The following is a 26,778-nucleotide window of genomic DNA, read 5'->3' on the forward strand; positions in this document are numbered from 1 at the left end:
CAGAGACAAAGTTTGGAGCTGAGACAAAAGGATGGACCATCTAGAGACTGCCATATCCAGAGATCCATCCCATAATTAGCCTCCAAACGATGACACCATTACATACACTAGCAAGATTTTGCTGATAGGACCCTGATATAGCTGTCTCTTGTGAGACTAGGCCGGGGCCTAGCAAACACATATGTAGATGCTCACAGTCAGCTATTGAGTGGAGCACAGGGCCCCCAATGGAGGAGCTAGAGAAAGTATCCAAGGAGCTAAAGAGATCTGCAACCCTGTAGGTGCAACAACATTATGAACTAACCAGTACCCCGGAGCTCTTGACTCTAGCTGCATATGTATCAAAAGATGGCCTAGTCAGCCATCACTGGAAAGAGAGACCCATTGGTCATGCAAACTTTATATGGCCCAGTACAAGGGAATGCCAGGGACAAAAAATGGGAATGGGTGGGTAGGGAAGTGTGGGGGAGGGTATGGGGGACGTTTGGGATAGCATTCTAAATGTAATTGAGGAAAATACATAATAATAAAAAATATTAAAAAAAGAAAAATAAATAAATAAAATGTTGCTTTCAGGAGTTATTTATCATTCTATTTTACCTCAAAGTGGTCTTTCATTCATTTAGTTTATGAAATTCTTGAAGACATCTCCTTAAAAATGAAAGAAACAATTTTATGTTTGAATGTGTATTTTGTTTGGTTGTTGTCTGGCAAAATATCTACTACAATAAAATGTACTTTTTCCTTATCCAAATATTTGGAAACATTTTAATGTTATAAAGGTTATCTATGATAACCTAGAGTACTCATTTATTGAACCACCATCTTCACAATATAATTTATATGTGTATATCTAATATATCATAGTAGATATTATTATAATTTTTGTAATGCATATTTAAAATAGAAAACAAATACAATAGCCTTAATTTTTTTGAAAGTTTGAAAAAGATATTAAACACAAAAGGTTCAATATACTGGCTAGGTAGCTGCACATATTTTGTAAGTATATATATTATTGTACTTAAAATTTTTAAGTTGACATAAAGAGTAAGAAATTTTATCCTGAAGGCAATGATCTTCCAAATGGTGTAACAATATGAGTTGAACCACTAAAAATGTCAACAGTTTACACATCATTGATTCTTAATTTTCTGGAGCTACTTTTTAATATCCCATGGATGCAGGTTAAAAAAATACTTTTCACTCTCAATAGCCTTCAAAATATTACTTTGAAAACTTACCAATGAAGATAAAATGTATTTAATTAAAAATTATAAAACACACAATAAGTATATTAGAATTAAAATATAAACATACCCTCTGTTTATAAATACTAAAACTTAAAATATCAGTATTTTGCCAAGTCTTCCAATTGAATAGAATTTCTGTCAATAGTCAAATGATACTTTTCAGAACATCAGAAAAAATTAAAATTAATAAGTATCTAAGACCAAGAATAAAAAAATCCAGCATAAAAAAAGAGAAAGTCCAAAGGACTCAAACTTACAAACTGTAAAATACCTAGAGAAGTGTCCTTTGGTGGTTATAAGACAGATATATAAATGAAGGAAATATAATTAAATTCAGAAGTAAACCTAACTTTTATAAATAGTAAATTTTACTTTTGCTTTTCCCTTTATTTTCTTTTATTCCTTCATTTTATTTAATCATTTTGTTTGTCTTTTCACACTCCAAATTATATTCCCCTCTGATGGTTCCACATCCCATACTTCTTCCCTGGCCCCTGTCTCCACTAGGATGCCCCCAACTGCCTCCCCACCTCCCACCCCACCAGACCTCTAAACTCCCTGGGCCCACCAGTCTCTTGAAAGTTAGATGCATCTTCAATGACTGAACACAGACCCAGCAGTCCTCTGCTGTATCTGTGTTGGGGGCCTCATATCAGCTAGTGTATGCTGCCTGGTTGGTGGTCCAGTGTTTGAGAGATCATTGGGGTCCAGGTAAATTGAGAATGCTGGTCCTCTTACAGGGTTTCTCCCCTCTTCAGCATCTTCCACCTTTTCCCTAATTCAACCACGGGGGTCAGCAACTTCTGTCCATTGGTTGGGTACAGTTATCTGCATCTGACTCTTTCAGCAGCTTGTTGTGTCTTTCAGACAGCAGTCATGCTAGGTCCCTTTTATGTGAGCACTCCATAGCCTCAATAATAGTGTCAGGCCTTGTGGCCTGCCCTTGAGCTGGATCCCACTTTGGGCCTGTCGCTGGACCTTCTTTTCCTCAGACTCCTCTCCATTTCCATTCCTGCAGCCGTTCAGAAAGGAACATTTATGAGTCAGAGCTTTGACTGTGGAATGGCAACCCCAACACTCACTTGATGTCCTTTCTTTCTGCTGGAGGTGGGCTCTAAAAGATCCCTTTCCTCATTGTAGTCCAATGTTTGGTTGTGTATTTCTCTATCTGTATTGGTCAAACTCTGGCAGAGCCTCTAAGGGGACAACTATACCAGACTCCTGTCAGTAAGCACGTCTTGGCATCAGCAAAATAGTCTGGTTTTGGTGTCAGCAGATGGGATGGATCCCTAGGTGGGGCAGTCTCTGGATGACCATTCTTTTAGTTTCTGCTCCATTCTTGGTCCCTGCATTTCCTTTTGACAGGAAGATTTCCGGATTAATAATTTTGAGGCCGATTGGTGGCCCCATCAACTGGGGGAAGTGCCTATCCACTGGAAATGGTCTCTACAAATTCTATTTCCCCACTTTGTTGTTTATTTCGGGTAATGTCCAAAATTTTGAGTCCTGGAACATCTTGGGACACTGGTATCTGGGATTTTCTAGTGGCTACTACCAGTTACAGCTCCCCCACTGCTATACACCTACTTTCAAATTCCTGACCATCTGTACATCTCCCCCATCTTCTCCCATATCTGAACTGACCCTCCTTTGTCCCTCCCCCTCCTCGCTCCCTCCCACACCCCTCTCTGCCTCTACTTATCAGAGACTATTCTCTTCCCCTGACTGAGTAGGACTGTAGCATCCACACTTTGGTGTGATCTTCATAATTATTGGGTTTCATATGCTCTGTGAGCTGTATTTTTGTATTCAGCGCTTCTTTTTGGCAAACACGAATGTGTGTGTGTGTGTATGTGTGTGTGTGTGCGTGAGTGTGTGTGCAGAAGGTAGAGTTCTGGTAACCAGGAACTGGGGGAAAGTTTAGAACACAAACATCATGAATTTCTAATTACATAGGGGTGAGGCTGAGGTCAGGAGGTCAAGAGGTCAAGACTTAGTACAACACAGTGAGTAAAATGAAAAACAACATAATCTTGAAGACTGCTGAGCTTGGGTTAATAGTACCCTCTTCTTAATACAGTGCTGAATATCTTAATTAGCTTGATTTACATGGGCTATATTAGGTCATGCATCATAATACAATTTATACTGGTCAATCACAATTTAATTTAAAAAATAAATTAAATTAGAATTTATTATAGAAAGGATGTTCACTATAGTAGAAAGAAAACATTTGCAATAATAATTTCCCCTTAATTTCATTTGATTAGAGACTAAAACTTTTTTTTATAATTTTGTATTAATTATAATATTTGTTTTCACCTCAAATAATATCCCCCTTCCCTGTTACCCATTCACAAATCCCCATCCCATCTGTCCTCTTCCTCCTCCCCTTTACCTCTATGAGGGTGCTTACCCACCCACCCACCCTCTCCCACCCTACTGCTCCAGAATCTCCCTATGCTGGAGCATAAAACCTCCACAGGACCAAGGGCTTCCCCTCCCATTGATGTCAGACAAGAGCTTCCTCTTCTACATATGTATCTGGAGCTATTGATTCCTCCCGGCATATTTCTTGCTTGGTGGTCTAGTCCCTGGGAGCTCTGGGTGGTCTGGACTGCAGACATAGTTCTTCCTATGGGTTACAATCCCCCATACACTCCTATATTTCTTCCCCCCAGGTACCCCACTGAGTACCTGAGCTCAGTCTCATAGTTTCCCATGAGCATCCATATTTGCATTGGTCAGGGGCTAGAAGAATCTCCCAGAGAATAGCCACACCAGCTTCCTGTCAGCAACTACCTCTTGGTTTGGTGTCTGCAGATGGGATGGATCCCCAGGTGGGATGGTCCCAGGATGGCCTTTCCTTTATAAATCTTTATCCTTTCCCATGCCTATATTTCAAAGGGCTGAGGCTATGAATGATTGTGAAACATTTGTTTGCCCATTTGACAGCCACACTTTTGTTCAAATCGAAGTGCAAACAAGAAGCTGAAGACTTCTGTAGTCACACCTGATATTGTAGATTGAGTCTCAAAATTTACATCACTTTATCAGAATAATAACAGCTTCATGGCTTTGGTTATGCAAACAAGTTAACAAAGCACTGAAAAAAAAACAGAGTAAACATGAGCTAAAACATTATTCTATATGAGATAGCAAGCACACATTTTAAATGACAATCAAAAGAACTTTAAAACTTATTTTTGAGAAACCTGTCTTTCTTTTCATTTAATTTTTATATTTTGAGATATAATTACATGATTCTTCTCTCAAAATGTTTTCAGCTATAACAATATGGCAATGCACAACCAGTTGGCATGCTCCTCTCAAAAGAAGTCTACCTTTGCCATCCCAGTTTTCTTCAGGTTTCTATAGTATTTTGTGTAGAGTTGAGACATCATAGATTCCTCAACATCTACTTTATTCTTATCCTTGTTCACTTCGTGTTTAGGAAGTCATGTTTGTGAACCTTTATAGGTTCATCCTTGGACATTCTTAGGAGACACTGCTCCAGTACCACCTGCCTGGATCTAACATCTGACTTACATCTTTGAGAATGTTCCATTGGTCTTAGTTGTGAAGTGTCTTGGGGTCTAGAATCTACCATCCATTTTTATTAGATGTGGCTGTCTTTCTTATATTTCAGTACCATGAGAATAAGCCCCTGATAAATTTTTGATAATTAGGAAAAGTATGTAGAAAACCTCTCTACATGCTTTGGCTGAAGATATTCCAGAAACTTGTTTCTTAAGCTAACATTCTAATTCACCATAGATACATGAAACTACTCAAGATGTGTCTACCAAGATTCACATCAGCAGAGCCATGTGATCCATCCATTACTATATGGAAATAATCAAGTGGCTGTTCTTCTGAGTTGTGTTTGTGAGCATGCTATTTACCAAGAACCTCTTTATACAAACATAACCTCATGCTGGGAAAGTGGTGCCACATGCCTTAACACTGGGGAGGCAAAGGCAGATGAATATCTCAGTTCTAGGCCAGTCTGGTTGACAGAGTAAGTTCCAGCACAGTCAGACCCACATGAAGAAAACTTGTCTCAAAAACCCACCACCACCACCATCACTAAGAACAACAACTTCAAAAATAACAATAACAAAAACCAAACATAATTAAATAGAGCCGAATATATGCCTATATCTTCTAATACCATTGTATATTGTATACATATTACATATACTACATACATTTGTATGCATGTGCATTACATATACAGAACAATATGACTTAAAATTTATCAAAAAGTCCATAAAAATGTTAATAATTTGTGGAAGAATAAAGTATCATAATTAGTACTTTAACTTTATTTCTCTGCTACATAAAATGAGTTAAAACTTCAACTTACAGGATTTCTATAACTTTGTGAAAATATTTCATATTTTAGGTTTATAAGTTTATTTAATTACTCCTCAGGTAATATATTGATAGAATAAAAGTTTGTTAATATTGTATAAACACCAGTCGATATTTTATACGAGCATATTCCATGTCAGAAATCCATTAAATTAGAAATACTTTCAGATACTATTTAGATTTAATTTATTATCTATAAGACATTTCAAACTAAATGAAAACTTGAAAAGCTTGAAAGCTATACAAGCTTTTGGTGTTTACTATATTTCAATTTCCCTCTGCAAACGCAACAAAACCAATGTCCACATCATATAGGTCCCTTAAATCTGAATGAGTTAAAATATGAAAAACTATTAAGCAGAGTTTGACAGGTTTGAAGATAATTAATAAATAAGCCTTCATTGTGTAGCAATCTAGAGTCAAGTATTGGTGACTCAATACCAAAAAGATATTGTGAGTTTATGGATTTGGAAGGAGAAGCTATAAATGAGATACAGATAGGTTAGGAAAAGAGAAGAGCAGGTGTTAGGATTGTGAAGGACAACAGAAGTAAAGGGCATTAAACAGATAATTTGTCAAGTACTTAGTTAAACCCTAAAATCAGCATAATTCCTACAATAGCCAATAGTCTTTTTTATTTGGTTGTTAGTAAATATCAGTTATGGGATGAAAATATGTTAATTTTTCCTAATATACCTCTTAACTTACACAAAAACAAACAGATATGCACAACCCAACAGCATGAAATAGAGTCATACAGTGTATAACCCTAGTTATGGGACTAAAGCACAGGATAACGGAAGGTATATCTGTGTGCTGGTGGCAGCATGTAATAAGAAGAAAGTGGTTGATAGCCTATATTACAGTAAATTGTGCATATATGGAACATTAGCTAGAATCCTCTATGTTATTTTGGAATAGATGAGCGATAACAAAAGAGATATTTTCTATATAATCTTCTCTCTACTTTTGTATGCCACATAGCCAAAATGTGCTCAGACATTTATTTTTGGATATATTTTTTTTACCATGGGCTTTAGAAGTTAAAGGGATATATTTAAAATGAACATATTTTATCATTATTCTGTATCCCTGAAGCAAGCAAAAAAAATACAGAAATCTTTCTTTACTATTATAGCCAAATTGATTTGCCTTTTACATACTGCCTAGACAAATATGATAACATAATATTTAAATATCCCCATGAAATATTAATACATCTGATGCTATACAGGCTATTCTTCAAGGACAGAATATAACTGTCTATACCTATACTTTATGTGTATTTTCAAACTTAGTGATATTAGTAATGAATTCAAAATAAAGTAATATATAAGAAATTAGTGTTAAAATATAAAAAGAAATATTTGAGAAATGTGGCCAAAGTGATGTACCCTGCAAAAGATGTAGACAACGAAAAACAGACATGTCAATTTTGAGTTAGTGACAAATTCCAAAAGAACTAAATTTTCTCAAGAGAGACAGGAACATTAAAAGTATGTTGCAAGTCTTAGAGAACTACAGTTTAAAGTTGCCTTTCTATTCATAGAGCTATGCAGATATTTGAAAAAAATGATAATGTACAAATTTTTCCTAAATGAGTTTTAATATGGCTCCTTACAGGAAAACAGTGGTAACAGGAGCTGAAACAACTTCATAGACAGCTGAATCATCAAAAGCTCAGGACAACAAGTGTGACAGTTCTTGTAAGTTGGAAACCTGGAGTGAGCTACACAACTAGCAAACAGCTCAGAGGACCAAAGACTGTTGCTTTCAGACAGCTTAGCTGTTCTGAGCCACTTGCATATTACTTGGCTAATGTTCACTGCTTTTAGGTGGCTCACCTGATCTAGATGGCTCTGCTGGTCTGCATTCTTCTTGGAAGTTCAGTATTTCTAAGATCTGTTCCATGTGGAGAACTAGCTCTCTTAAAGATTCATACCTTAAGGAACTTGCCTTTAAGATAGGCAATTTTTTTCCTATTGCTACACATGACTGGAAGAGGAAAATAAAGATAATAAGAACCTTTGATCACAGCCATTTCATTCTCAACGTTCATTCTGGCATGGTGGTTGTGAAATTTATTGTTTTAATCTTTGATCAAGCAAAGCAAAACTAATGCTTCCTTGTGCTACATAAAGAAGTGATATGTACTATACTTAATATTGGACAATAAGATTTCTGAGCTATAGTATTAGTCAGGAGAACATGACAGCAATGAGTGCTTTTTGAATCAAGAAAATTTGATTTGAAATATTTTGGGATATCACTCATTAGACACACGCATAGGCACTTTGCATCTTTTTTAAAGATGGCTTTAAAAAACAGGAAGTGAAGAGACCTGGAAAGACAAATTGAGGAAAGTCACATATGCTGTAGATAACTGAGTTATGATAGTTGAACTGTGGACTCAATTTTAGAAATGTGTCTATGTAGCTATACTCTGGAATTAAGCATTTTTCATTCTCCACATAAAAGCACATATACAAACATGATCAAAAATGTATATAAACTTTAAAAGGATAATATGCAGAACAGAAATATTTTTCTGATGTGTAATTTTGTAAATAGTAAAATTATATTTATAGATAATAAGGACTGTGATAATATCTTTTAAAAGTTGAATCCTTTTTAAATATATATATATATATATATGTATATATATATATAGATAGATATATATAGATATAGATATATATAGATATATACTTTTTATAGTTTTTACATTTTTAGTATGAAGCAAAATAAATGTAAACACCATAAGATTCGGTTCTGCAACTGGTAGGTGCATAATCTTATTTCCTCTGAGGAATAGTAGCATGATATATGGGTATTTCTTGAAAATTAGTTTATATGGGTTGGAAAGTTGATTTCTTACAGAATATAATAACAGCCAGATCCAAAGTGCTGACAATAAAAGATTTAAAAATATATGCAAACATTTTCTGTCAACTTCAATGAGTTTTCTTCTATGTTTTTCTTGTAATGATATATTTATTTCTCTTAGGATATAAAACCAACACTAACTATATCTATTTAGGTTATGATTGTGGTATATTTTCATTGTATTGAAATAAATGTCAGAGTATTAAGAATAATAAAATATGATTTTGAGCAGCTTTATTTTATCGGTTATACTACAAAAATATTATGTATACTTAAAAGTGAGAAAGTGATTTTTTATTTTCTTGGCTTTTATATACTTTTACGATATAATCTATTGCTCCATAATTGCTAAATTAAAATTTTGTATTTTGCATATTCAGTACAGTAGAGACTGGTGTAGAAAATGGTAGTTTCAGTCACATTTTTAAAATTTCATCCTACCTTGATTTCCATATCAGGATTATCTAAATCTTCCATAATATTAGACTACCAAATAATACTTTGGAGTCAACAACCTCATTAAACATTCTTATGCATGTTTTGAAGTCTCCTTGAGGTTATGTATACACAAGAATTTCAATACCAAGATTTACCTTCGACAGTGTTGACAAATGAATGAAAGGAAACAGAGTGTGTACCAAATGGGAATTTTCTTCCAGATGTAATGGTTTATGTTTAACTAGACTTATATTTTTAAGGTGCCACTTTTCCAAGGGACAGCGTTCATTTCAATAGTTCATATTACTGCCATATTCTTAATAGCGTTCTCACGCCCGGCCAGGAAAGACGCAACAAACCAAAATCTTCTGCGGCAAAACTTTATTGCTTACATCTTTGGGAGCCAGGAGGGCAAGCGCCCAGCGCCCAGCCCCAAAAACGAAAGCCCCCCCAATAATGAAACCGAAACCCCTTTCCTATTTAGGAGAGTTATATTTCGCCTAGGACGCATCACTCCCTGATTGGCTGCAGCCCATGGCCGAGCTGACGTTCACGGGAAAGGCAGAGTACAAGTAGTCGTAAAATACCCTTGGCACATGCGCAGATTATTTGTTTACCACTTAGAACACAGGATGTCAGCGCCATCTTGTGACGGCGAATGTGGGGGCGGCTCCCAACATCTCCCCCTTTTCTTTTAATAAGAGCAAATAGGCCACCCATATTAATGAGAGTGGAGATAGAGGTCAAATCCCCAGTGTGCAGGTAAAGGAGCCATGTACAGGATTAGCTCTTAGGCTCACAGGCTTTTACCCAGAGCAACCCTGACCTGCTCCCGTGTCGTTTTGCCTGGAGAGAAGGACACTTGGACACTCAACCTTCTTGAAAGATGACATGTCTCCCTAGAATAGGCTCATATATGCCGCAGAGCCTTTCTACTGCAGTGCTTAGCCGTGCAACTCTCTCGGGCTGCTGAAGCACACTCACTCTATCCCGTGCAATGAGACTAGCCTCATGGGATATAAGAGCTGAGTGGCCAGCGACCTATTGCCTAAGCATAGATATATCAGGGGAAGCTCCATGTTCTAGTCCTGCAAGCGCCTGGGCAATAACCACCTTGTCTCTCCTAGTTTGGGCCTTAAGCTTACAGACCAATCAAAGAAGCAACACTAATCCACAGCAAAGTGTATCTCCAGATAATATCAATCCCACCCGTTCTTTAAAGAAGGAAAATGTTGAGGAGATCCAATTGGGTAATCCTTTGGTCAGGGACAGGTCCAAGCGCGTGGAGTTGACCTGAAGTCTCAATTCCCGAAGGATCTGTTCAAATTCAGCCATCCAATTCTGTAACATATACTGAAAAAGACTTTTTGACAAATTAGCTGCCCTAGTAAAATTCTCATACTGAATGGAAGTAACACACAATCCCGGAAACTTTTGTTTACACCCCAGCTGAGCTATTTGCCATAATACATCTAGTTGTATCTGGACAAGATCTATGAGTTGATTAACCAGCATGAGACCTCCCTGTATCATGACATTAGCTGAGGCCTGTTTATCTATGACTGTAGTCACTGAGGCTGACAAAGTGTTAATGGTGTCAGTCGTCTGGACCTGTCCAGACAGAGCCAAGGCTGTCTGAATCAAGGCTAAACCCAGTTCCTAGTTAGTGGTAAAAAAGCAGGAGAATACTTGAGCATTATACATCACCGTCATTGGGAGTGGAAATGTCGACATTATCCCCCAACGCTGCTCTCTCTTTATTATTGACGCCCTGGACATCACCAAGACGAGGGACATTAGTATTCCCTTGGTCAGTCTGGATTTTTCGGGTGAGTCTTTCTGGTATCCAAAATGGGTTGTCTTCATTCTGTGGGAAAACACAGATAGCTCCCCTGGATCTTATCAAAATAGGATCCGGGCCATACCATTTATTATCAAGGACATTTTTCCATTTAACCATCTCATTGGGCCTATCTGGCTCTGAACAATGACGTTCAGCCGCAGTATGGCCATGAGCATCAATATTTAAAAAATTGAGTGTAAAGAGTGCCATAGACACAGACACTCTTGGTGCTCGGGGTACAGTCTCCTCAAAAGTTCCCCTCTTCTGTTTTATAAGATAGGCTTTGAGGGTGCGATGCGCACGCTCAACAATACCCTGTCCTTGAGGGTTGTATGGAAGTCCAGTCAGGTGGGTTACGTCCATCTGACGGCAGAACTGCTGGAATTTTTGAGACGTATAAGCTGGTCCATTATCAGTCTTAAGGAGTTTGGGTTTCCCCCAAGCACTCCATGCCTCAAGACAATGTTGAATCACATGTGAGGCTTTTTCTCCGGTTAACGGAGAAGCAAACATGATGCCAGAACATGTGTCAATGGACACATGGAGATATTGAAGTTTTCCAAAGGAAGAAACATGTGTAACATCCATTTGCCAGACCTGTAGAGGTCGAATACCGCGTGGGTTAATTCCCACATGAGGAACTGGCAAGAACTCACAGCAGCTTTGACATTGAGTAACAATGTCACGGGCTTCTTTTCTTGTCAAGGAGAAACGACTGCGTAATGTTTCAGCCGTCACATGAAAATTGTTATGAAAATTTCTTGTAGCCTCTACCGGGGATGATAGGGCAGCAGCCACCACTTTAGTGGCCTTATCTGCCAAATCATTTCCCAGAGCCATGGGGCCAGGTAGGCCTGAATGGGCTCTAACATGAGTAATATAAACAGGAAATCTTCTAGATAACAAAACTAATTGTATTTGCTGAAAAATATTGGCAACTCTACTGGAAGGCTTAATCACTCCAGCCACTTCTAAAAGATTTACTGCATTAACCACATAACAGGAATCTGACACAATATTAAGGGGTTCTAAAAAGGTTTTTAAAACTTCTAAGACCACTAAACATTCTACCACTTGAGGTGAATTTTCATTATATTGTTTGGATACCACTTTACCATTAGCCACATAGGCACCTATGCCAGTTTTTGATCCATCAGTATATACCACAATCCCATTTTTAAGTGGGTTTCTTACTGTTATTTGTGGAAAAACAACAGATTGATTTTGGGCAAACTGTAAAATTGGATGTTTTGGATAATGGTTATCTATTTGTCCTGAAAAGGAGGTAACTAAAACTGCCCAATCATTAGATGTGGCTGCCAAGGTTTGAACCTGTGCAGCGGTATAAGGTACAATTAAAAGATATGGACTTCGCCCAAAGTGGGTGATTGCTGCTTTTAGGCCTCTAAGGGCAAGCTGTGCAATTGCATCAGGATACCAATCTATTATTTTAGCTGGGGATACATTTGGATGGATCCACAACAATGGCCCATTCTGCCACAAAACTGCGGTTGGCAATTGTGCTGTCTTAAAGACACACAAACTGAAAGGCTGCGAATCCTCAATACGCTGTAATTGTGCATTCTGTAAGGCTTTTTCCACCTTTTGTAAGGCCTGGTTAGCAGCTAGAGTAAGAGTCCTAGGGGAGGAGATATGAGGATCTCCTTCTAAAATACCAAACAAAGGCCTTAACTCAGCGGAAGGAATCTTTAAAAAAGGTCTGAGCCAATTAATATCTCCCAACAGCTTTTGAAAATCATTTAAGGTATGGAGGTGATCTCTTCTTATCTAAACATGTAAATATTGATTTCTCTCAAAGGAGGAAATATGCGTGACATCCATTTGTCAGACCTGTAATGGCCTGACGCCACGAGGGTTTACCCCTACGTGAGTAGATAAAATTTGACAACAATCTAAAGGCATTATTAAGTAATCAGAATCATTTCCAGTAGAACCAATCTCTCTGGCAGCTCTAGGAATACCAGAGGAAGAAAAAACAGCCATGTAGGCTTGGCAAAATTATTAGTTGAGCTATTTTGTCCCCTTGTGATATAGAAAAGACAACTTGAGGACAAGAACAGAGAACCTGAAGTTCCCCTTTATAATCTTGATCTACAACTCCAGGGTAGACAATAAGACCTTGTAGGCTGTAAGAGCCTGCCTCTGTCATTATTGTCCAGTGGCTTCACCTGCTCGGGAGAGCGCCTTCCAGGCCCTAATAGCCTTTTCATCTGATTCAGAACTATTAAGAACTGGCTCCTTGAGCTCACCTAGTGATGAGTATAGGCTCCTTCTCCTAGAAACCTCTGCTGATTGATCTTTTTTCTTTTCTTTTTCCTTCTCCTTCCTTCTAATCTCTCCCCAGGTATTCTTACCTGACCTAAACTTTTCCTCGGGTTCAAGACCCTTGGAAAGGCCTGTATGCTTATTTTGTGTACCATATTTTCTCTTTGCTCCTACTCTCTCTCCCCGCTTTACTTCTGATAGATTGTCCTGAATTTCATCCAGAATTTTCAGCCCTATCTTAATCACCTGATAACATGTGAAAAGGAACAAAAGGGCTCCTAACATTAGAAAAAATTCAAGGCCAAACATTTTCCACTTTACTTCTGATAGACTGTCTTGAATTTCCTTAGAAAGTTCAAGGCCAGGTGTACCTCGTAAAGCTGTACTCACTGGTACTCTCGTTCCCCAGCTGAAAAGTTCTGAATTCATGCAGTTGAATCCTTCTTAACAGTCTGCTTTACGGGAACCTTTATTACCGCGACCCGCAGTTCTGGTTCTGGAATGAGGGATCTTCCTTGTGCCGGTCCCGAGTTTTCTTGTATTTTTTCGTCCCGGATTTTTTCTCGTCCCGGAATTTCTCGTCCCGGAATTCGGCACCAATTCTTAATAGCGTTCTCACGCCCGGCCAGGAAGAACACAACAGACCAGAATCTTCTGCGGCAAAACTTTATTGCTTACATCTTCAGGAGCTAGGAGCGCAAAAACCCCCAGCCCCAAAAGCGAAAGCCCCTTCTATAATATCTTTAGGAGCCAGAGCTCCGGCGCGCCAAGGCGCAGAGCGCGCTCTATTGTTTACATCTTTAGGCAGCGAGAGAGCGCAGGGCGCGCAGAGCCAGAGAGATGCCAGCGAGAGAGAGAGAGAGAGAGAGAGAGAGAGAGAGAGAGAGAGAGAGAATGGCGGAAAACCCCGTCCCCTTTAAGGAGGAGTTATTCTTCGCTTAGGACGCATCACTCCCTGATTGGCTGCAGCCCATGGCCGAGCTGACGTTCACGGGAAAGGCAGAGTACAAGTAGTCGTAAAATACCCTTGGCACATGCGCAGATTATTTGTTTACCACTTAGAACACAGGATGTCAGCGCCATCTTGTGACGGCGAATGTGGGGGCGGCTCCCAACACCATATGTTGATTAAGTTTTAGATAATGGTAAATGCATTATCTGTTATTAAATGAACACTGACTCTAAGCATATATATATATATATATATATATATATATATATATATATATACATATATATATATGTGTGTGTGTGTATATATATATATATATAAACTTTTAAAATAAAATAATACAAAATTATCTATTTACACAACAACCAATATAATTCAGCAATTATATTCAAGAACATGAGCTATAGAATCTTGGAGGATCCTAAAGTTTAATCTCCTTTTTAACAAACTGATAGGCCTAATGCATCATTGAATTCATTCTAAGAAAAGCACATCTCTGTACTCTATACTCTTGGAAATGGGAGTATGGACTATTCCCATTGTTTTTCCATTTTAACACAAAAGATTTCCAAGTGCTCAGTTTAGTCAATAAGGCATGAGACTCTTTAAAAAGATTTTACAATTATCATAATGCTCTTTTGTTTAACTAGGAATGCTCATTATCCTTACTATTTCATGTCCGATTAATGTGGATTTAGGTACTACACAAGAATGAGTGTCATACATTCCCTACTGTGATACTCTATGAGTACATTTACTGAATATATATGCATGTGTGTGTGTGTGTGTGTGTGTGTGTGTGTGTGTACTTTGTCAATACTGCACTTTTCAGGCAATGTATAAGGTTTCTTTTCTTTTTTTCAATGTAACTTGTATTTTCCAAAATTCTATCTCAGAAAGAGTGGTAGCACTGCCTTGCAAGAACTGCCATAAAATCTTCTGTCTCATAATCATTTAACTTAAGATGAAAACACCTGGAAACTCTTATCTCATCAGACATTATACTGAATTATATGCAGAAGACAGATATTATTTTTCTCAGTTTAATTTTTTTAGCTGGTTACAGGAGCAAGCCACTAGATAAATTTAGTTCTTAATATTTTACTTTTCATTCATTAATTATGTGGGTGAAAGCTTTTCTTTTATAGCTTCATTTTGATCAACTTCTAAAATATTTAGAATCAGGGCTAGAAATACAACAAGTTACATTTAGAAGACCCTGGATTGGATAGGCATCATATGAAATACTCTGAAGATAAATAGGTTCTCATCGAAACTAAAGTCATTAATCTTGAATGAAAATAGTGAATTCATAGCTGTGTAACTAAAGCTTGACTATAAATATTTATATAAACAAAATAATCAGTTGTCATGTATAACATGTGGCATGATATTATTGAGGCTTTATATGATCCTGGTGTTGAAATTACATACATTATTAAAGCTAAAGTGGCAGAAAGTTGAAATTTATAGAAAAACACTGTCTTCCCAGGAATACCACATGGTAAAATCAAAATAAGCTAAATTTAACAACAACAAAAAAACCGTATTAACAATATGGACATAATTTCCTAAAACTTTTGTTTATACTGCACATGAGATTAAAATTGAAAGTATTATCTTAATAAATATTATTTTGGCAATGAAGATGAGGAGCTTTATATAATTTTCAATGGGACAATTCTTATGATAAACCACTGAGTCCTTTACACTGAGTGTATTATAATGTATATCATTTAGCAAGGCACTATTTGTACAATGCTTTTAAAAAACAGTGCTAGACTAAATGTGATTGGCAAATTGTATTTTATTATACTGAGCTAATAGTGCCACCAATATGTATAATGCTATTGGCAGTTTATAATGGCTAGAATAGAGCAAGTTATTTTCCTTAGACATATTGGTCCTGATAAGACCACGATGCTCCAGTGGAAAAGCACTTATGTCAAAGTGGTTGGGCAGCAAACAGTATACATGATAGTTGAAATAAAGAACACAAGTTGAATGATGTGTGTAATTAGTAGGAGTTGGGGAATATGATTCAGTATTTACTCAAATATTCTAAGAAACTAAGAAAAATTAGAAAAAAGTAAATATAGCTCAGTAAGAACATTGTTGTAAAACAATCGTAAATACTATTTTGCTTCCTGATTTTCAGGTCGATAAAGTTCAGGAACCTTTATTGTTGAGGAATGTCTTCCGTCAGAAGGTCGTGTTTCGTGAGGTTTCTCTGAGTGTATTACTCCTCAGCAATCCCATGAATGCCCAGACACTGCTAATGGTAGAGCAAGACAAGAAGATCCAAAAACTTAAGTAGTCAGCCTCTTTAACCAAACTCTAATCGCCCCGTTCATTGTGAACACCTTTCTCAGGGCAGTGATGTGGAGTAAGGGTTCAGGCATCATCAAGCTCAGGTTAATCTCTCCCTCCCTTTCCTTCTCTTCTTCTCCCTTTCCCTCTCCCTTCCCTGCTCTCTCCTTCTATTACACACACACACACACACACACACACACACACACACACACACACACAAATTAATCACAATCGTGTGTGTGTGAGAAACTTGAGATATATATTGTTGCCACTAGAAAAAAAAATACTCTAATTGTTTGAAAAATCGTAGTCACTTCTATGTTTTGAGCCATTCAAAGACATCTAGAGAAATGTCCTCATCTTGACTCAATTATATAAAAATTGCATGCAAATTTCATTTTATACATAAGATTTTTCTTGTTAGATTTGCAAAATTGCCCATACCACCCCCCCAAAAAAGGTTTCGGAAGAATATTTTATCATTATCAAACAATGAAACAAAAAATATAAAAGTCAAATAACATGTCAATATCTACCAAATCATGGTTTCTGTTTTGTTTTGTTGGTCTTAATCACAATTTGAAACTAATTGGTTATCAACTATTATTTTTTCAGTATAGAATAGAGTTTATTCAGGGCATGGGAAGGAGAGTTGTGAGAAAGGCAGAGATAGATAGATAGATAGATAGATAGATAGATAGATAGATAGATAGAGGGGGTGGGAGTAGAGGCTGGCCATGAGCATGTGGAGGCAGAGGGGATAGGAGAATGGGGAGAGAGGAGGAGCAGAAACAAAAGGACAGAGCAAGAGAACAAGAACAGTTATCAACTATTGTACTCTTTGGATTATTGTGTCATGTTGGTCATTCGTGTGGGTCATAAAACATCATGTGCAAATGGTGCTTTTGGTTACTTCCCTCCTTTGGAAACGTCTACACTGCCTTCTGATACTAAAATAGTTAGTCCCCAGGAAGGAAACATTAGCTCAGTGACAGCTCCATGTCCTTTCTACCTAGTGTCTAATGTGTATACTATCTTTAGAAATAGGGCCTTAACTTAAACTTCTATTGAGAAACGAGAGAAAATATCAATAGTCTGTAATGCTTTGAGTATTTTCTGGACAACTGTGATCAACAACTCAAAATAGGGCTCTTCATATATGATATTAAGGTTTTCATTAAATATCTTTGTTTTTAGAGGGAACATTATAAGCCCAGCTGAAAGGTTAAAAAATTTCAGCTGAAAGATAAATGTATACTTTTACACAGTCATACATGTATTATATTTTGGAGATAAATAGTAGTATAACTCTATAAATTTTAGATGCCTTTACAGTTATATTTCTATCATATATCTTTCTTCTGAATTTATTTTCAATACTCTTCCCTAATTAGTTCCCCTATTTTACACCTCCAATACGAATTTAAAACCCAGGGTTCAGATGAGACAGAAGAGTCTACAAAGCTCATTGGACAACTATTTTAGCCTTCAAATTATTAATTCAGCAAGAGTCCCAGTCTCAGAAAATATTGAGAAGAATCACTAGGAAAAATACTTGATATCAATACCTGATTTTCACAAACATAAGTAAAGGTGTACTTACTGACACAATCATGAGGCGCATTATGCAACTTCATAAATGTATATTCCTGAAAAAATAAACACTGTGTTTATTACTTACCCACAGATTTCACTGTCCAAATCCCTGTTAAAAGATCCTCTTCACCCAGTGTGTCTATACAGTATGATATTAGAAAATATTAAACAAAGCTTTGATAAGTTTTGAAGGTATTTTTAATAGGACTTATTTTTATCAAATAAATTATTTCTGAACTGGAAGTATAAATGTGACACAACAACAGACACATTTATAAAAGGCAGCATTGCCTAGTTATGTTGTCAAATATATTAGATTGAATATATATATTGAATCCCATTTCTTGTACTTTGTCTCCAGAAGAAAAAAAGTAGAATTTGTTATCCTATTATGAAAATTAGGCTTTTAATATATTTTGCATATCCCAAGTTTTCCAGAATTATGACATTTGTTTACTTATTCGATATTTTAAATTATGCCCTTTGCTTCAAAGCCTTAGGAAAAGAATGGATAAACCTTTCATTAAATATTTAAATAAGGAGAAGAAACAATCAAACAGCAACATAAAAAACAAACAAAAGAGCTCACAGCATGAAACCACAGATCTCATTTATTGAAACAGACTCCTTATTTATGAGAAAAAAATTGCATGTTGTTTCCTTAGTACTATGTATTATTAATGCTTAAATTGAGTACAATAAAATATGTATTTGTAGAAGGAGCCTTATCTTAAATAATTTAAGAGTTGATCAGTTTTTCATTCCTTGGCTTACTCTTTACTTGATTTGTTAAATAATTTAAACACTTTATTAACAAAAGATGATTTATAGTTAGATAATTTATACAATTTATTCTAAAATAATGGAGGCTTATAAGAGCAATAAACCTCTTGAGGTAGTTTAATACATATATAAGACCTGATATTACTCATTGGTGTGTTTACACAAAGAAAAAATATATATTATTATAAGAAAATATAATACCAAAATATACTCAAAACTATAAGCACACAGTTCTGCTCAAATGACATTCAGACTAATGAAGTGGATTGCTGAATCGGTTGTTTGAAGTTTTACATGAAGACTTCCTAGTTCCTTCATGACTCCCAAGCACGCACTGATGCACATTAGATTTTAAATAAATGTTAACTTCTTTACAAGTACACTCAAGAAGACTATTTGCATAAAGAAGATGCCATGATTTTGTTTGTGAACACAAATTTTCATTGTGTTGTTTGGTTTCTTTATGTCTAAAGTATTTGTAGAAAGTTCAAAACACATTTAGTCCCATGACAGATTTTTGCTTATTTTTTTCTAACAAGTATAATTACCCTGAATTATCTTTTTGTGTCTAAAGGTAAGATGTGCATGCAGTAGTGGGTGCTTTTGACTTGAGTTTTGCACAGGGACACTTAGTCATGGCCAAATTTGTAGGCTATTTCCAAAGACGTCTGTTTATACATCTCAGAAGTGTATTAAGAGAGAAAGCAGGCAGATGCTGGCGTGGATGTGGAGAAAGAGGAACACTCCTCCATTGTTGGTGGGATTGCAGGCTTGTACAACAACTCTGGAAATCAGTCTGGCGGTTCCTCAGAAAATTGGACATAGTACTACCGGAAGATCCAGCAATACCTCTCCTGGGCATATATCCAGAAGATGTCCCAACTGGTAAGAAGGACACATGCTCCACTATGTTCATAGCAGCCTTATTTATAATAGCCAGAAGCTGGAAAGAACCCAGATGCCCCTCAACAGAGGAATAGATACAGAAAATGTGGTACATCTACACAATGGAGTACTACTCAGCTATTAAAAAGAATGAATTTATGAAATTCCTAGCCAAATGGATGGACCTGGAGGGCATCATGCTGAGTGAGGTAACACATTCACAAAGGAACTCACACAATATGTACTCACTGATAAGTGGATATTAGCCCAAAACCAAGGATACCCAAGATATGAGATACAATTTCCTAAACACATGAAACTCAAGAAAAATGAAGACTGAAGTGTGGACACTATGCCCCTCCTTAGAAGTGGGAACAAAACACCCTTGGAAGGAGTTACAGAGACAAAGTTTGGAGCTGAGATGAAAGGATGGACCATGTAGAGACAGCCATATCCAGGGATCCACCCCATAATCAGCATCCAAACGCTGACACCATTGCATACACTAGCAAGATTTTATTGAAAGGACCCAGATGTAGCTGTCTCTTGTGAGACTATGCCGGGGCCTAGCAAACACAGAAGTGGATGCCCACAGTCAGCTAATGGATGGATCACAGGGCTCCCAATGGAGGAGCTAGAGAAAGTACCCAAGGAGCTAAAGGGATCTGCAACCCTATAGGTGGAACAACATTATGAACTAACCAGTAACCCGGAGCTCTTGACTCTAGCTGCATATGTATCAAAAGATGGCCTAATCCACCATCACTGGAAAGAGAGGCCCATTGGACACACAACCTTTATATGCCCCAGTACAGGGGAACGCCAGGGCCAAAAAGGGGGAGTGGGTGGGTAGGGGAGTGGGGGTGGGTGGGTATGGGGGACTTTTGGTATAGCATTGGAAATGTAAATGAGCTAAATACCTAATAAAAAATAAAAAAAAAAGAGAGAGAAAGCAGGCAATGAACAATATGCATTGTGCGGCTAAAGGGACTCTCTCTACTTGGTTAAAGTCATGTTAAGGATAAAATATTATAGCTTAATAGTGTGATTTCCTTTTGAAATTATTTTACATTTTCAAGTGAAATGAACAAAATTAATTATGTAAGGTATAAGATTTTAAAAGTTTTATTCCTGATACTATAAAAGTAATGTACCCTTGAGCATGAACTATATAATTGTTTAATCTCTTTACTCTATGAAGGTTTTTAAATAAAGAAATAAACTTTAGAATCTCCCACCCTTAAGAAAAAATGGTGTTAATTCTTTTAAAATAACAAGCTTCCCTTCAAATAATGCTAAAATATTTCATTTTAAGTTGGTAAAAATATATTTAACATTTTAGAGGGCAATGTTTACAACTGCTTATTCAAGAATACTATAGAATTCATACAGTTCATTAGGAGAAAATTAACAAATAAACTTTTCCTATAGGTTTGGACAAACTGGCATTCTGCAAAGTATAGCTCTGTTTACTAGAAAGAAGAAAGAAGGACAGAAAGAAAGAAGGACAGAAAGAAAGAAAAAAGGACAGAAAAGACAGAAAGAAAGAAGGATAGAAAGAAAGAAAGAGAGAGAGAGAGAGAGAGAGAGAGAGAGAGAGGGAGAGAAGGGAAGGGAAGGGAAGGAAAGGGAAGGGAAGGGAAGGGAAGGGAAGGGAAGGGAAGGGAAGGGAAGGGAAGGGAAGGGAAGGGAAGGGAAGGGAAGGGAAGGAAAGGAAAGGAAAGGGAAGGGAAGGGAAGGGAAGGGAAGGGAAGGGAAGGGAAGGGAAGGGAAGGGAAGGGAAGGGAAGGGAAGGGAAGGGAAGGGAAGGGAAGGGAAGGGAAGGGAAGGAAAGGAAAGGAAAGGAAAGGGAAAAAAGAAAAGAAAAAAGAGGTAAGTTTTAAAGTGCTCAATAATAATGCATGTTTAAACAGGGTAGTGGGTAGCTTCTGTGAATAACTATCTATGCACTTCCTAAGAATTTATCTTTAGAATGTGTGTTTCCAATGGGTCATTATATAGTCTCCTCACACAACCTTTCTTAGTATTTTAAAGTATGGCACATAAATTCATAAGGACCTAATACTTTCAAGTACAAGTGAGATAACCATATTTTCCTGGATATATTTCATTTAAATTAAAAATTCAGAGGAAATATATGCTCTAATGTCACTGATGAACATAATTTCAAATAGTTTTTGACAATTTATATGGTTATATAAATACAATATAATAGCATGAGCAGAATTTTTTAAATTCAGTACTGCAAGTAGACTTGATTATGCAATGCTATTAAGTAACTATGATGAGTACTTTAAGTTGAATTTTATATTAATGTAGCTATTGATTCCCACTCTATCCTGAAGTAAAAGAGACAAATGTCAATTGAACATGTTTTCCCTTAAGACTGGAGCAGTTGAAGATTCTGTAGTAATGTTCAATTGCTGCAAAGAAAGAAATTTCTTTAATGAGCAATGATAGCTACCCTGATCTGTGTGAATGTAGTAAGTATTTAGAAGACATTTAGAAATTATGCTGGGCCACAAAAATTGTTCTAGTACTTTTTTTTCAGGTCAATAACCTCTGCATCAAAGAGTCTTGGTGTGGTTTGTAGTACTAGGTATAGGTTCCCTCATATTGAATGTTTCTTTCTTTTTTTTTTTATTACGTATTTTCCTCAATTACATTTCCAATGCTATCCCAAAAGTCCCCCACACCCTCCCCCCCACTCCCCTACCCACCCATTCCCATTTTTTGGCCCTGGCATTCCCCTGTACTGGGGCATATAAAGTTTGTGTGTCCGATGGGCCTCTCTTTCCAGTGATGGCTGACCAGGCCATCTTTTGATACATATGTAGCTAGAGTCAAGAGCTACTGGGTACTGGTTAGTTCATAATATTGCACCTACAGGGTTGCAGATATCTTTAGCTCCTTGGATACTTTCTCTAGCTCCTCCATTGGGGGCCCTGTGATCCATCCAATAGTTGACTGTGAGCATCCAGTTCTGTGTTTGCTAGGCCCCGGTCTAGTTTCACAAGAGGCAGCTATAGACAGTGGTTTCATTTCCCTGAAGCTATTGTACTGCTGGGGACTTTTTTCACTTTAGTCCTTGTTGTAGTTTGCAAGCTTTACAGTTCATTATGATTCTTGATTTTTTTCTTCTTCTCCTTGACAGTTTGCACAGTATATTCCAAGAGGATGAGATCCAATTTCCAGGTATGAAGCTTCCAGGAAAGAAGCTTCCAGGGCAGTTACTTCTTCATTTCTCCAAATTCTGTGTCAAAATTTTACCAGATACAACCAGCTCTATCTGCAATCCCAGAAGGCTGTTGACATCAGGGACAACCTGCTTAACCTGCAACCCCAGAGCCCTGCATCTATAAGGCACGAGACCAAAGGCTAGCATAAGAACATAATCAATATTAGCCAGGGCTATGTGACACACGCAGAACCCAGCCTCCCTACAACTGCAAGCTTTCATATCCTTACACACTCAAATCATAAGAAAATGACCCTAAATCTACTATTAAGAAGATTCTAGAGGCCTTTACAGAGGTAGTGAATAAATAGCTTTAAAAAATATAGAAAGCTACAATAAAACACGTAAAGATCCTTAAAGAGGAAACAAACAAAAAAAATGTAAAGAAACAAAATACAAACTGAGCCAATCTTGCAGATGAAAAACCAAGGAATGAGAACAGGAACTATAGACACAAGAATCACCAACAGAATAAAAACTATGGAAAAATCTCAGACATAGAAGATACAATAGACTGACTTTAAATCTAATCTTATATTTAGAAGAAGAAATATAGAAGAAAAGTAGGAGAAATTGATACCTTGGTCAAAAAATGCTAAAATTAAAAAGATTTGAATAAAAAAATCCAGTAAATTTGGGACACTATGAAAACCTAAGAATTATAGTAAAGCCTAAGAATGATCAGAAAACGAAAAGACTGTCAACTTAAAGGCCTAGAAAATATCTTCAACATACATTGAAGAAAAAAAAATCCTAACCTAGACAAATAGATGTCTATAAATGTGTAAGAAGCTTACAAAGCATCAAATATAGAGTAAACCAACAGGGAAAATCCCCCTGCCACATAATAATCAAAATAGTAACTCTACAGTAAAAGGAAATACTAAAAGCCATAAGGGATAAAGGCCAAGTAGCATATAAAGGCAGACATATTAGACAGTACACAAGTCTTCTCAATAGATATTAAAAGTCAGAAGGGCCTGGGAGATGTCTCACTCTCTCTAAGAGATTACAGATGCCAGCCCAGACTACTATACACAGCAAAATTTTCAATCATTGTAGACAGAGGAAACAAGCTGTTCTATAAGAAAACCAAATTTAAAATTATCTTTATACAGAACTGGCCCTACTAAGGATACTAGAAGGAAGATTCCAAACACAAGAAAGGTAACTACACCAAAGAAAACAAAAGAAATAAATATTTTCTATGTTAGTCCTACAGATTCATGAACATGGGAATCTTTCCATTTTCAGATATCTTTTTTTAAAGTCTTTCTTCAGTGACTTGAAGTACTTGGCATACAGGTCTTTCACTTGCTTATTTAGAGTTACAGCAAGCAATTATTTGTGGCTATTCTGAAAAGAGGTGTTTCCCTGATTGGTTCCTTAACTCATTTATTGTCTATATATAGGGGACCTATCAATTTTTTATTTAATTTTGTATCCACCTACTTTGCTAAATATGTTTATCTGCAATAGGAGTTTCTTGGTAACATATTTGCATTGACTAATGTAGACTGTCATAGTACCTGTAAATAGTGACATTTTGATTCCCTTCTTTCCCATTTACCTCCCTTGATCTCCGTTAATAGTTATTTTGCTCTAGTTAAAGCTTCAAATACTGTATTGAATACATATAAAGAGTGGATAGCCTCATCTTGTTTCTATTTTTTTTTTACTGAAAATATTTATTATAATAAAATGTCAGAGCTGTGTGACTGTATCACCACCGAGTTGATGGGTTTGCTGAAGTTTGTGTAGGTCAGGTGCTCATGGGACTGGGGACCTTACTGCCCACTAAGGGCTTAGCTTTTGCCAGGAGGGACCATTTGGCCAACCCCAGCATAAGAGGTGACAAAATACTTCTTGACCTTGGTTCAGCAAAGCCCTGGTACCCAGGGAGGTTCTCCACCTTCTCCTCACCGTGCCATCACCCAACCCACATAGGAATCTATCTATTCATTATCTCATGTTCTCTTCAGAACAAGTTTCCAAAGGAGGGTCCTCTGCAGGCTGCTGCACAGGTATAGAAGATCTTCCAGTCTTTCATGAGCTCTTCCTGTTCTTTGGTGATAAAGCCTTCTCAAGGCTCAAAGGTTTGAGCACTTCCACAGGATCAGCATATTGATGAGGTCTCGCCAGAGGATGCAGACAAGATGACAACTGTACAGCAGCTGTGGGGAGGGGACATGGGTTAAAGTTTCCAGTATAATGGTCTCTGTCAGCTCTTTGATGTTGACCATAATGGAATTGCTCTGAGTTTTCATTTTTTAAATTCACTATTGACTTGCTGTGTATTGCTTTTATTGTGTTGAAGTATGTGCCTTATATCCCTGGTTTCTCTCAGACTTCTATCATGAAGGATTGTTGGATTTTGTCAAAAGCTTTCAACATCTAATGAGATAATCATGCTTTTTTTCTTTCAATTTCTTTATATGATGGGGACTACATTGAGAGATTTTCATACGTTGAACCATTCATACCTGCATCTCTGGGATGAAGCCTACTTGATGATATATGATATTTTCGATGTGTCTTTGGATTTGGTTTGTGAGTGTTTTTTTTTTTTTTTTTTTTTTTGTACCTTTGCATCAAAGTTCATGAGGGAAATTGGTCTTTAAATATCTATCTACTTTTGTTGAGTTTTTGTGTGACTTAGGTAACAAGGTATGTGCATGTCCACATGAAGTGAATTAGATAATGTTCCTTCTGTTCCAATTTTGTGAACTAATTGGAGGAGTATTATTAGTATCTCTATTTTCAAGTCTGGTAGAATTCTGTGCTCAAACCATTTGGCCTTGTGCTTTTTATTTGAGATGAGAGAATTTTAATGTCTGCTTCTGTTTCCTTGGGGATTTTAAGTCTATTTAAATTGTTTATCTAATCATGATTTAGCTCTGGTAAGTGGTATCTAAAATTGTCTACTTCTTTTATTTTCAAATTTTGTGGAGTACAGTTTTTGAAGTAAGACTTAGTGATTCTTTGGATCTCCTCAGTGCTGTTTATTATATCCTCTTTTAATTTTTTGATTTTGTTAAGTAGTGAAATGACAGGTTCTTAGATCTGTTTAGTATTACATGTAGTAATTCTTTGTACAGATAGAATATTTATAAGGATTACATGTAGTAATTCTTTGTATAGATAGAATATTTATAAGAGCTACATGTAGTAATTTATTGTACAGATAGAATATTTATGATCAAAACATTAGCTTTTTTTCTTAGTTTTGTTTAATTTTTTACATATATTACATCTTGATCAGAGTTTCCCATAACTCCATTCCTCCTAGTATTCCCTACCCCACTCTGATCTTCCCTAAGTCCACTCCTGCTCATTACCATCCAAAAAATATCAGGAATCAGAGGGGCGACAATGTTGAAACCTAGTACAACAGAAACTCCCTGGAATTTACTAAATGAACATAGGGAAGTCTACTGGTAATGGGGGATATGGAGCCAAAACTGGCCATATTCTGCAATCAGACAAAGCTCCCAATAATCAGCAAAGCTCCCAGCAGTGCTGGTGGGATCTCAACCTAGCCACTAAACCTTCCACCCACAATATGATTTGCTGGAATAATGGTGGTGCAGAAGTTGTGACAATGGCCAAACAATAGCTGTTCAATTTGAGGCCTGTATCAGGAGAGGGAGCTCATGGCTGACACTGCATGAATGGAAATAAAAATGAAAGTCACGGCAATGCAGAGACCAAGAATGAACAAAATACAACTGGAAAAAATAACAATTTAAAAGAATAACGAAAAAATGTTTAAATTGAGGCAAATATATTGGGTTTGGGATAATCTCATGGCTTCTTAAATGCTTAGGCTTTTGTGGTAAAGTTAGTTTGATGGATACATTAATTCAAAGACTGGTCTTCACAATTTTAATGTGGACTGTATATAATACAAACATACTTGTAAAACTCA

This window comes from Mus musculus, chromosome 3 (genome assembly GCF_000001635.26).
Source record: "Mus musculus strain C57BL/6J chromosome 3, GRCm38.p6 C57BL/6J".
In the NCBI taxonomy this organism is placed as follows: Eukaryota; Metazoa; Chordata; class Mammalia; order Rodentia; family Muridae; genus Mus; species Mus musculus.